The sequence below is a fragment of the Desmodus rotundus genome, chromosome 1, assembly GCF_022682495.2.
Source record: "Desmodus rotundus isolate HL8 chromosome 1, HLdesRot8A.1, whole genome shotgun sequence".
Classification (NCBI taxonomy): Eukaryota; Metazoa; Chordata; class Mammalia; order Chiroptera; family Phyllostomidae; genus Desmodus; species Desmodus rotundus.
In genome coordinates, this window is record NC_071387.1 from 70,663,404 (window position 1) to 70,675,963 (window position 12,560).

Genomic DNA, 12,560 nt, shown 5'->3' on the forward strand with positions numbered 1-12,560 from the left:
TATTTGTATGGGGAAGATAGCAAGTTAACAACAACTTTCCAAGAACCCCTAATTTTTTATCTTTTTTGGTTCTTATTTTTAAGCAACTGAAACTACTCTTCTGTTTAAAGCATAAAAAACATTGATTGAAAGAATTTTAGGAAGCTCACTGGATTGCCAGAAACATTGCTGAGAAAAACTTGAAACAGGCAAGAATTCAGGGAAACCTAAGTAGAGCCAGGACCACATCTGTAGTAATGTCAGCCTGGGCTGCAGAACATTAAATGCCACTGTTTTGGCAGTCACAGACACTGCCAAACTCGATGACACCACCACTGCTGTTGGTGTTGGCTGTTGGGAGAGATTCCCACAGCATCTGTGCCTTTGCATCCACCATTAGTGTTGGAACTTTGGGATGATATATCTGATGGACAGTACAGGTCACATGCCCATGCCTTGTTTGCAAAGGAAGCTGAGCAAACAAATATTAGCAAACAAATATTAACACATTTTAATGTTTATACTAGAAAGTAGGCTCTGCCATCTGGACAAACTCATAAAGTCGTGACCCTCCCAATAAGGATTTTGATTCTTACTACAAACAAAAAGAAAAGAAAAGAAATTTAAAAAGGAGAAAGAAGAACAGGGAAGAGGAGAAGAGTGGAGAAAGGGAAGGGAAGGGAATGGAAGGTAAGAGAAGTGAGGTGCAGAGGTCACTACCAGACAAGAGGAAGAAAAGCAAAAATGTTTTTCTTCTTTCCATGTGAGTCTCTCCTGTTTAAATTTTCTACTTCAGATCTAGAGGACTTATCCCTACTCCAGGTGAAGGACAAGATTGTATACATTGCTTAACTTTCTAGGTATATCTGATAATGTGTCTTACTTTAAATCTGACATGATATAACTATGTAACAGGAGTTACACGTGAGCCCCATTGTACAGCAGATAACTCCTTTGTTGGTATGAGTGACAGCAGGTGATGAGAAGGGAATTAGATTTGGCCATATTGAAGGTAAAATAACTTGAGAAGATGAGCCCACAGTTAAGTAGTGTCCCTTCCTCCAGCCTAAATCCTTTTCACTCTGTAATATGCAGTTTCTCCAAGAAACCTCTGTGAGTTGCTCCCTTCCCACATTACCCAGGTATGTAAGTTGAGACAGGTGCTGCTATTCTTTGCTCCTAAACATAATGTACATATTTCTTATATTTCTGAATAAGTTACACAACATCCCTGCCTGACAACAGCTCATGTTTGCTATGTATTTACTTGTGAGCACACTATGTTTGGCATTTACTTCTTTCATTTATTGCTCACCAAAAAACTGGGGACAAAGGTATTCTTTTTATTCCAGAGATAACAAAACTGAAGTAAATTTGTAGCAGTGTTAAATTGTTCATGATAAGGTAAAACTGGCAGATCATTCCTTCCTATAAATTATCGATGCCTTGTTATTCTTTTTATCTCTAGAAAAATAGGTAGTATTGAAGAAAAGTAAATTGTAGTAGATAAATACTTTTGGTGCTTTATTCATTGATTATACTTGAGAAATTGATAATTTCATTCATCATTTTTCAATTATTAGAGCAGCCACTATACATTCATTTGCAATTCATCTATAATTTCTTATCTATATCACTTAAGCTATATACACATTCTACATTGTCTCAATTTATCTAGGACTCCTTTGATGCTCCTTCTTTCCCTGAGGTCATTATGTTTTCACAAATTTTTGTTAATGGATATCAGCAACATACCAATTTTGAATAGTTTAAGTTTCTGTACTGAAATGCAAGCCTATTCCCTTTGGAAAAGTAATTTTTGGGACTGAAATTATTGTCTGTTTCAAAGGTCCCCTAACTAATCAGAGAAGGCCTACAAATCTTAGGGACATAGTTCAATCTCATGTCTTTTTTCTAACACATTTGTCAATATTCCTTTGGTCAGAATAATTAATGGAAGTAATGAAAGAGAGTTTGGATTGTGTTGACAAATATGAAAAGGCCTCATTGTCACTCACACTGTACCATTCTTCTAGTTTGGGGTATGCACTTATTATGGGCAGTGAATCGGTTCATTAGAAGGCTGCTGACTAACTCTAGTGTTTTTAAAGTTTTCCACCCAATGCTCCTTTACAACAGAGAAGAAACATATAAAACCCTGAGTCCAAGAGTATAACTTCAAGCACCCTGTTATAAGAATTAAATGTCTTCATATTTGCCTTCTTTGTGTTTAAAATTTATACAAATTTTGCTAACTGGTTACAAGGTATAAGTTTGTTTTAACCTAAAATTTTCATAAAGTTGCTTTCTAGTAAAACTGATAACCCAAAAAGCTATGAAAGACTTATCTACATTGTTATACTGTCCAGTACCAGCAACATAGCACCTAATACCCTGAGCATATCTTATTTGAAATCAGCAGAGCTATACAAAAAGTAAAATGCTCCCATACTCTGAATAAATCTTCTATGATATTAGTGATTGATTTGATGTCCCTCAAAGCATATGCCTCTTGCTATACACCTTTGTCATACATCACTTACATTGACTCATTGGATGGGACAATTCATAATGTGGAGTGAGCTAGATAATGGAAGTAATAATAAATCATCTGAACGTACTGGTTATATTTGTAGCTATCTTTTCTCTGTAATCTTCTAACTGGATTTTAAACCCCTACAGGAAAATTAGCACTTTAAAACTTTTTGCCCCCTCATCCACCTCCACAGTTCAAAAACAATGACTTGAACAATATAGATATGCAATATATGTTGATATCCATGTTAAGGTCTTGTAGATTTTTTAAGGAGATGCTGTTGGCATTTTTGGAGAGTGGCATTCTTCAATGTGTAAGAGAGGCATATGTAGTACAAGGTCTCTGGGACCCTGGAATCTGAATGCCAGTCATAGTCCCAGATAGTATGACAATCAGAAAAACTTCTGCACATTCTACAGTTATTTAAAGTATCAGTACCACTACTTGTGGAGAACAATACAAATGTATTTGTACATAAATCCATAAAAAACCAATTGACATCAAGTGAAAGGGACAAAAAAAGAGAGAAAAAAACCCAACAAGTGAATCAATACTCATTAAAAAGGGACAAAAAAAGAAAAACTAAAGTAAAAAGAAAAGGAATCTATTAATATTCCCAGTCCAGACAAATGTTGTGGGCCACTTTTGTCATTGGGTAAAGTTAGAAAAAAAATCAGTTAAAATTATATTGCAAGAATCTTTTTACCTGTGATCAAAGACTCCAGCATGACTAACCAAACACTTTAAGAAAAGGCCTAGCCCTGGCTGGTGTGGCTCAGTAGATTGAACATGGGCTGTGAACCAAAGGGTCGTGGTTCAATACCCAGTCAGGGCACGTGCCTGGGTTGTGGGCCAGGTCCCCAATAGGGGACACTCGAGAAACAACCATGCATTGATGTTTCTCTTCCTGTCTTTCTCCCTCCCTTCCCCTCTCTCCAAAAATAAATAAATAAAATCTTAAAAAAAGAAAAAGAAAAGGCCTAAAGAAGTAAGTAAAATAAAAAACTTCAGCAAAAATAAGTTACTTGCATATTAAAAGATATACTTAACCTCTTTTTTCATTTTTAAGCAAACATTATTGAACAGCTACTTTTGACATATATTGAGTTAGATAGTGAGGATATAAGCTCCTCAAATTTGACGGATTTATAATGAATTAAGCAAAGACGTATTGGTAATCAATAATTTTGATGAGAGTAGTTTGCACAGATATATTTGAGACACAGATAAAGGTGAGGTCACATCTACATGGAATGTAATGACTGGGGGATGATAAAGTCGTGAAGAAAAGCAAATGATCTTTTCCATTTTTACAAATAGAAACTTTTCCTAAAGTTAAGCATTACAAATTTCATATACATAATTCATAGTTCAAAAATGTTTAAGTAGACCTCTGGCCAAGATGGAGGCATAGGTAGACACACTGTGCCTCCTGGCACAACCAAAAGATGGACAACAACAAATTTAAAAATAAAAAACAACTAGAACTGACAAAAAATCAAACCGTATGAAAGTCCAACAATGAAGAGTTGAAGACGAAACATTCATCCAGACTGGTAGGAGGGGTGGACATGGGCAGCCAGGTGGAGGGGACTTGCGGCAAAGCCGTGGCTGGTGGACCCAGTGAGGTGGAGGCGGCAGAGAGGGCAGTCCCACATTCCAGTGCAGATAAACCAGGAGGAACAACCGGGGATCGAGACAGATGGAGCAACCCAGGGTTCCAGCACAAGGAAATAAAGACTCAAAGTCTCTGACTGAAAACACCTGTAGGGGTTGATGTGGCAGTGGGAGAAACCCCCAGCCTCACAGGAGAGTTCACTGGAGAGATCCACAGGGTCCTAGAACATACACAAACCTGCCCACCTGGGAATCAGCACCAGAAGGGCTCAATTTAATTGTAGGTAGCCGGGGAAGTGACTGAAAACTGGCAGAGAGCTGAACAAGCAGCATTGTTCCCTCTTGGACCCCTCCCCCACATACAGTGTCACAACGCAGCAATGTGGGTTGTCCTGCCCTGGTGAATACCTAATAGTATGTAACAGGTGCACCCAGACCAAAAAAAAAAAAGGCCCAAATGAAAGAACAGTTCAAAGCTCCAGAAAAAATACAACCAAGCAACAAAGAGATAGCCATCCTATCAGATGCACAGTTCAAAACACTGACTTGTGAGCAAATTATGGTCGCAAATTAGAGGAAAATATGAAGGCCATTCTAAGTGAAATGAAGGAAAATGTATAGGGAACCAACAGTGACGGGAAGAAGACTGGGAAACAAATCAGCGGTGTGGACCAGAAGGAAGAAAGAAACATTCAACCAGAACAGAATGAAGAAACAAGAATTTTTAAAAAATGAGGAGAGGCTTAGAAACCTCCAGGATATTTTTAAATGTTCCAACATCCAATCATAGGGATGCCAGAAGGAGAAGAGGATGAATAAGAAATTGAAAACTTATTTGAACAAATAATGAAGGAGAACTTCCCCAAACTGGTGAAGGAAATAGACTTCCAGGAAGTCCAGGAATCTCAGAGAGTCCCAAAGAAGTTGGACCCAAGGAGGAACACACCAAGGCACATCATAATTACATTAGCCAAGATTAAAGACAAGAGGAGAATCTTAAAATCAGCAAGAGAGAAGGAGACTGTTACCTACAAAGGAGTGCCCATCAGACTGTCAGCTGATTTCTCAAAAGAAACCTGGCAAGCAAGAAGGGGCTGGAAAGAAGTATTTGAAGTCATGAAAGGCAAGGACCTACATCCAAGATTACTCTATCCAGCAAAGCTATCATTTAGAATGAAAGGGCAGATAAAGTACTTCCCCGATAAGGTCAAGTTGAACGAGTTTATCATCACCAAGCCCTTATTATATGAAATGTTAAAGGGATTTATCTAAGAAAAAGAAGATAAAAAATATGAACAGTAAAATGACAGCAAACTCACAGTTATTAATAACTGAAGCTAAAACAAAAACAAAAACAAACTAAGCAAACAACTAGAAGAGGAAGAGAATCAGAGAAATGGAGATCACCTAGAGAGTTATCATCAGGGGAGTGGGTGGGGGAGAGATGGGGAAAAGGTACAGAGAATAGGTAGCATAAATGGTAGGTAGAAAACAGGGGGAAGTGAAGAATAGTATAGGAAATGTAGAAGCCAAAGAACTTATATGTAAAACCCATGGACATGAACTTAAGTGGGGAAATGTGGATGGGAGGGGGTGTGCAGGGCAGAGGGGAATAAAGGGGGGAAATGGGACAACTGTAATAGCATAATCAATAAAACATATTTAAAAATAAATAAACAAAAATATTTAAGTAATTTTTCTCTCAGTTTTTTTACTATTGTCTCTCAACAAGGATATAGCTTTAGAACAATTGGGCTCAATAAATATTAGTTCTACTTATTGTGGAAATGTGAGCTATGTTTGGACATATCCAGTGTCCCGACCTAGATTCTACCCCACATTACAGGAGGGGAAGAATCAGCATTTAGCACAAGTAGGAAGAAAATGGTAACTGCAGTAATAACTGGAGAGGATCCAAAGGGAGCTCCCTGGATAGCCAGGGAAAAGACATTGGAGAGGGCTTCCGAAGCTACAGCAGAGGTGGAAGGTGTCTGAAGGGAGTCTCAGAAGAACACAAAATAGTTCTTTTTATTATAGTTTTTGCAGGATATATATTCCTGCTAAAATAGTAATACAAACTGCATGCATTTTAGACTTGCTTACCTCTATTTTGATATTCTGCTGAGAAATAAAGGTGAAAAAGAAAGAAAAGCACTGGGTCCAGAGAAATTTAAAAAAAGAGTGAAACAAAGGCTTTGAGGCCATGCAATGTAACCATGGAGCAGGGAGTTAGAAGTGTGTGAGAGAAAGCCTATCCTTTGTGAATCCAACATAACCCGTTTCCCATTCTATTCAGTTTCTACCTGGGCATGCTGCTGGGCACTCTCTAAAGCATCACTTGCCTTTTTAAACCCCTCCTGATTTTAAGACACATCTTTTCTTAATAAACAGACATTCTGTGGTTAGAAATTGTATCCACTCTCCTCAAACCTGAGTTGGAAGGAATTTCCTGTTAATGGGACTAAGTGGAGACAACTGAACCACAAGAATGTGTTTTCACTCCCTTTAGCCTGATCAATAAATAGGGAAACAGGAAGGTCGTTTGAGTGGTTTGTTACATAGCATCCAGAATCATTTCAAGAGTAAAAATGCATCTTCTGTGAGGTCACTCGCTTGTTGAGTAAACCATAATAGAATGTTTGTTACAAATTAGTGTTTGTTTACAAAGAAGCATTCAAATGTCTCAAACACTGTTTGTCATATAAACCTGTATGTTTGTATCAGCATTTCTGTATTTGTAGTAAGGTAAATTTGAAAAAAAAATAAAACAGTTACCTATTATATTAAAATAACAGGATAATGAGAAAATTTAGTATCTATATACATTATTCTACACTTAGTTCTTTGAAATTTTTTCAACATGTTTTGTCTTGGTATATTTTGTAACTCATATAATTATTACTAGATGTTGCAGTGAGGGATTTTGAATGGCCTGAAAACACTTCACTGACCATAATTTCATATTTATTCCTGATGGTAATTTAAATGGTAACTTGATTATTAAATAAAACAAAAGGAAACATCAAACATCAGCATCAACAATGAAATGGCACAAATAGTTCTAAAGATCAGTCAGAAGTTATCAACTTCCCAGTCTCTGTTTTTGGAATTGTACATGTCTTTGCAGGAGATAATGTTATCTTATATTTCGGGAGCTGTTTCTCTAACACCATGTTTCAACCCTGTTATTTAAGAACACGACTATATGTTTGGCGTGTGTTCTAACAACTCCATTTTTTCCTCTAAGATGACAGGTGATGATGCCTTCTCTCCTCACAGTTGGAAGGTCAACTGTGCAGGGATGATCATGGTTCCCTCCTAAAAACTGTGCTAGTTTGGAAGTACTGGTACTGCCCAGAGCCACTAGGCTTAGATGATCCTTTTGAAACTCATTGAACTCCAAACTGCATTTAAGAGAAGTCATTTTAATTCATAGTAGATGTTAATAATTTCATATTTTCATCTCAAAAGGTGATAGAAATAATCAATAAAAATTAGACAAGCTTAGTGTCATAATTAAAATCAACTTATCCTCCCTCTACACCTTTGCCAGGGGCTTCTTACATTAGGGCATAACTAAAATGAAGATACATCATCTAGTGGGTTCTACAAACATCTCTTATTCCCAAGAGAGAGTTTTCACAATTGTTTTCCTTTATGATAAATGGCATTTTTGTATTTTCAGCTTCTCATAAAAAGTAATACTACTAGTACTTTCCTATTAAATAGCATTTATGCCATCACAAAAGATGTTTTATAGTCTATAATATTGTGGGTTTTTTTCATTGATTACCTACCAAGAATATTACATTTAGACAATCCACAAAAATAAGAGAGTACTTAAAATCAAGAGTTATGAGGGTTACTCTTAACAATGTTGATATGCTGGGATAATTAAGAATAGCCTGCTGTCCTTTACCCAATAATTTTGGCAAAAGTTTGTTAGCAGTCCTGCGGGACACTAGCAGTAGATTAACGCACTTTGAGACAACAAACTCTTTTAAAGTATCTAATGTGTACCAGGAAACGTGCTACAGCGGCTGAATATAAATGTAAAACAGAAAAAAAAAATCCTCCCCTACCAATATTTATTTTATTCATTTGAATTCTAAGCACAAACATCAGATGTGTTTGTTGCACTGACACTTTCTGTGCCCTGCTCTGTATCCACTAAACCCACTTGCGGTTCCGGCACAGTAGCGGTAGAAACTTCCAAATGCTTATTGACATACTGACAAGCTCTTCCTGAATCTGTTCTATTTCTGCCCCATGACTTCCTCCAACAGCACAGAAACCTCCCTGTTCCAGAAGTTCAGGGGAGTTAAATCTTATGAGGAGGGGGTAGGTGCAACTACTTGCTTACCTCTGTCTCTACGTTGGGGAGACCGAAACTAAGATATTCAGTGAATCACATAAGTGTGTTTAGAAAAGGAGAAATAGAATACCTACTAGGGTACAGACACTGTGGATGTCCACTTTAGGCACCAGATACTAAACACTTGTTATGAAATGAACACAATGGAGGTAGTTTTATGTGCATTAACTCTAACACTCACAGTCATTTTGCAAGGTAAACTGAAGAGTATGATGTTCAGAGAGATCAACTGACTTGCTTATAGTCACACAACTAATAAATGACTTTTTGGGAACTTGAAATCTAATTTCCTTTCTCTCAAACATTTTTAGTCATTTAATAAACCATGATAATTCACTTGTTATTATGCACTAATTATATAATTAATAGGCATTATCTTCAAAGAGCATATAGTCTAAAATAGAGAGAAGCAAGTAGCACATAATTGAAATTGAATAAGAAAGAGTGGATGTTATATGCCATTGAGTTGGCTCCAACTCCTGGTGACCCTATGAATGAGTGACATCCACAATGTTCTGTTGTTGGCAGTCCTGCTTGCTCCTGTAAACTCATGCCCACGGCTTCGTATATGGAGTCAGTCTATCTCATCCTTGGTCTTCTCTTCCTGCTGCCTTCTATTTTCCCAAACATTATTGTTTGTCTTTTCCAAAGAACCCTGCCTTCTCATGATGTGCCCGAAGTAGGACAGCTTCAGCTTTGTCATTTTTGCCTCCAATGACGTTTCAGACTTAATTTGCTCTACAACCCACTTGTTTGTCTTCCTGGCAGTTCAGGGTATCTATAGAGCTCTCTTCCAACACCTTATTTCAAAAGTATCTATTTTTTCCCTATCACCACTGTCCAACTTTCTGATTCATACATAAAAAGAGTAGACTTATCTGAAGACAAGGCTGACACTAGTCAACTGGTAATATTTTCCCCAATAAATTTATATATATACCACTTATTGTATGTTAAAGACATTTTTTATGACCTCAGAATACGGAAACATCCAACTCTTCTTCTTCAGTTTATATCTTTCCAATTGACCTCTGACCCTGAAAAGTCTGACTGTCAAACCTTGCTCCAAAGTCATAGCAACTTATAAAAACTATTAACATCCACAATTTAACCAAGCAATTACTTTCACACTTGGGCTCTTGAATTCACCTTACAGAACTCAGTTTCAGGATTTCTCCTTTAGTTTGAAACCATCTTTGGCCCTTCCTTAAAATATGTTTATTCCCTGGCCCTTACTCCTGATATCTAGGCCTCAGAATGCTTCTTGATTTCTGACACAGCTAAATTAGTAAATTTTCCCTCACATAGAGAAAGACTCAATATACACACTTTTGGTTTCTGCTTTATTACAAAGCCTCTGAGATGTCCTACCCAACGCCATTTTCCCTAGACAACCGAGACCTCTAAACAGAAATCTATATAATATGTAATATATGGAATTGTACATCCATAGAACATGTGTTATAGATATAATATGTTGAAATATCTATTCTAAATACCCATAAATTACCAATAAATAATTTATATCATTAATTACAAACATTTAATTTTTATCACTGTTTTCTATGTAGGTATATCTTCTAAAAAAGAAACATTATTGCATAAGCAAAGTGATGATTGATATTAACATTTTCATTAAATATTTCTTTTAATGTATTCCCAACAAAATAGAACATTTTCATCAATAGAGCAGAGAGTACCCTCTCTCTCGTCTTCTCTGTTAGTTGTTTAAGGGAGGTATATTAATGAATTCCAAAGACAAATGAACCTTAAGGAGAGTAATACACACCTCAATATACTGCATTATTATCAATGTGGTTTTAAGGTTGTTAATCCATTCTTAATACATTCATTAATCATAAAATTGCTATGCTTGCATGTTGTGAAACAGTAGATATAAAAGTGGGTTCCCTCAAATTTCGATTTGTTCTATTATTTTTCTCTTTTTTCTTTCTTTTCCCCTCCCTTTCCTATTTCTCTCCCTTTTCCAGATAATGCAGTAGATTTACAATTTGTTATCAAGAATAAAGAGAGTAGAAATTGTGTTAAGAAGTGTTTGATATAGCTATTATACAGATTTCTGAGGTACTCCTGATTACTTATTTTTCATATTATGCAAAACCAAAATTTGCAAATAAGATGACAAAATGAGTTATAATGTTAAGTAGAAGGTAAAATATAAATATACAAAATAACTTAAAAACAAATTAACTTAGAGTCTACCTTCCCCCGTCTCTGGAAATTTTGCCTAAGGTCTCACAGTTGACAGCTTCCCTGAAAAAATAATTGATAAAAGGAAAAAAAGTGGTCTTCTGTCATGAAAATTTAGTACTGCTTAGAACACACTGGAGATTAGGCACTTCAGATAGAAATCACAAGCTTATTTTTCTCTCTGGAGAACAACATTCAAATGGATAGCCATGATAATATTAACCTCCATCTTCAACTGACCTGATGAAAATGATACAACCATTATTTGATATCTTGAGACTGTTATTATTATCATATGAACAATACAAATAGCATTAAGCAGGTTAACTGTCTTCTGAAGAAGTTTTGATTAAACTCTATATAAGGCATATTTTGTCATTGAATCAAAGACATTTGCAGGCTTTTTAAAAATTATATTTTATTGATCATTCTATTACAGTTGTTCCAATTTGCCCCCCTTCCACCCAGCACCCCCGACTCCCTCAGATAATCCCCTCACCATTATTCATGTCCATGGGTCATGACCATAGTAAGTTCTTTGGCTACTCCCTTTCCTATACTGTACTTTACATCCCCATGGCTATTCTGCAACTACCTATTTGTACTTCTTAATCCCCTCACCTCTTCACCCATATCCACATTCACTCCTCCTATCTGGCAACCATCAAGATGCTTTCCATATCCATGATTCTCTCTCTGTTGTTTGCTTAATTTTTTAGATACAGTTGTTGATAGATATGTTGATAGATATGTATTTGTTGCCATTTTATTGTTCATAGTTCTGAACTTCTTCTTCTTAAATAAGTCCCTTTAACACTTCATATAATAATGGTTTGGTGATAATGAACTCCTTCAGATATTTCTTGTCTGGGAAGCTCTTTATCTGTCCTTCAATTCTAAATTATAGCTTTGCTGGGTAGAGCAACTTTGGCTGTAGCCTCCTGCTTTTCATGACTTGGGATGTTTCTTACCAATACCTTCTAGCCTGCAAAGATTCTTTTGAGAAATCAGCTACAGCCAGAAGGCAGGTGCTGTATCTGGGACTCTATCAACCTGGCTATACTGTTTGCCTCACCCTGGAGATTCCTTGATACTCCCTCCCACCCAATTTATTGGCCCACCAAGTTGTTAACAGTGGCTTTTCCATATGAATGGCTAGTCTTGGCTCATGCTTCATAACTTCCAAAACCTATCAAACAATCAAAGACTGGCCTCAGTAAGCCCTCAGCTCTTATACCACTTGCTAAGTGGACTCAGGCCAGGCAATAGTAACAGCCAACCTAGGTTCACAGCTTGGCTTTGCCTGGGAACCTCCAAGAGAAGCACAACTAGCAGTCATCCCAGATTGCATTATAGCTCATGCAGAGTGGCCCTGAACAGAGCACAGGTGGGGGCTGACCTTGGCTTGCACCACCTCAGAAACCCCAGAGCATGCACACCCAGTGGACAGCTACAGACCATGTCAGAGCACCACCACCCTGTCCCTGTACAACTGATCCTCCATAGAGGGTGGAGGTTGGTGGTCAGTGGTCATAGCCAGTCCTTGCATCTGACTGGTGTGGTTAAATACCTCCCACTCACCTCCCAACAGTAATTCAGTCTCAACTACAGGATGAGGGTGTACTCAATCCACACAAAGGGTGCACCTCAAGTTCCCAGCTTGGGTGATAGGTGAGTCTGTGCCACTGGACCCTAGAGGACACCTACTGCATTAGGCCATGCTACTAAGACAAGGAGTCATAGCAGCTCTACCTAATATATAGAAACAAACACAGGAAGGCTGCCAAAATGAAGAGACAAAGAAACGTGGTCTAAATGAGAACAGATCAAAACTCCAGAAAA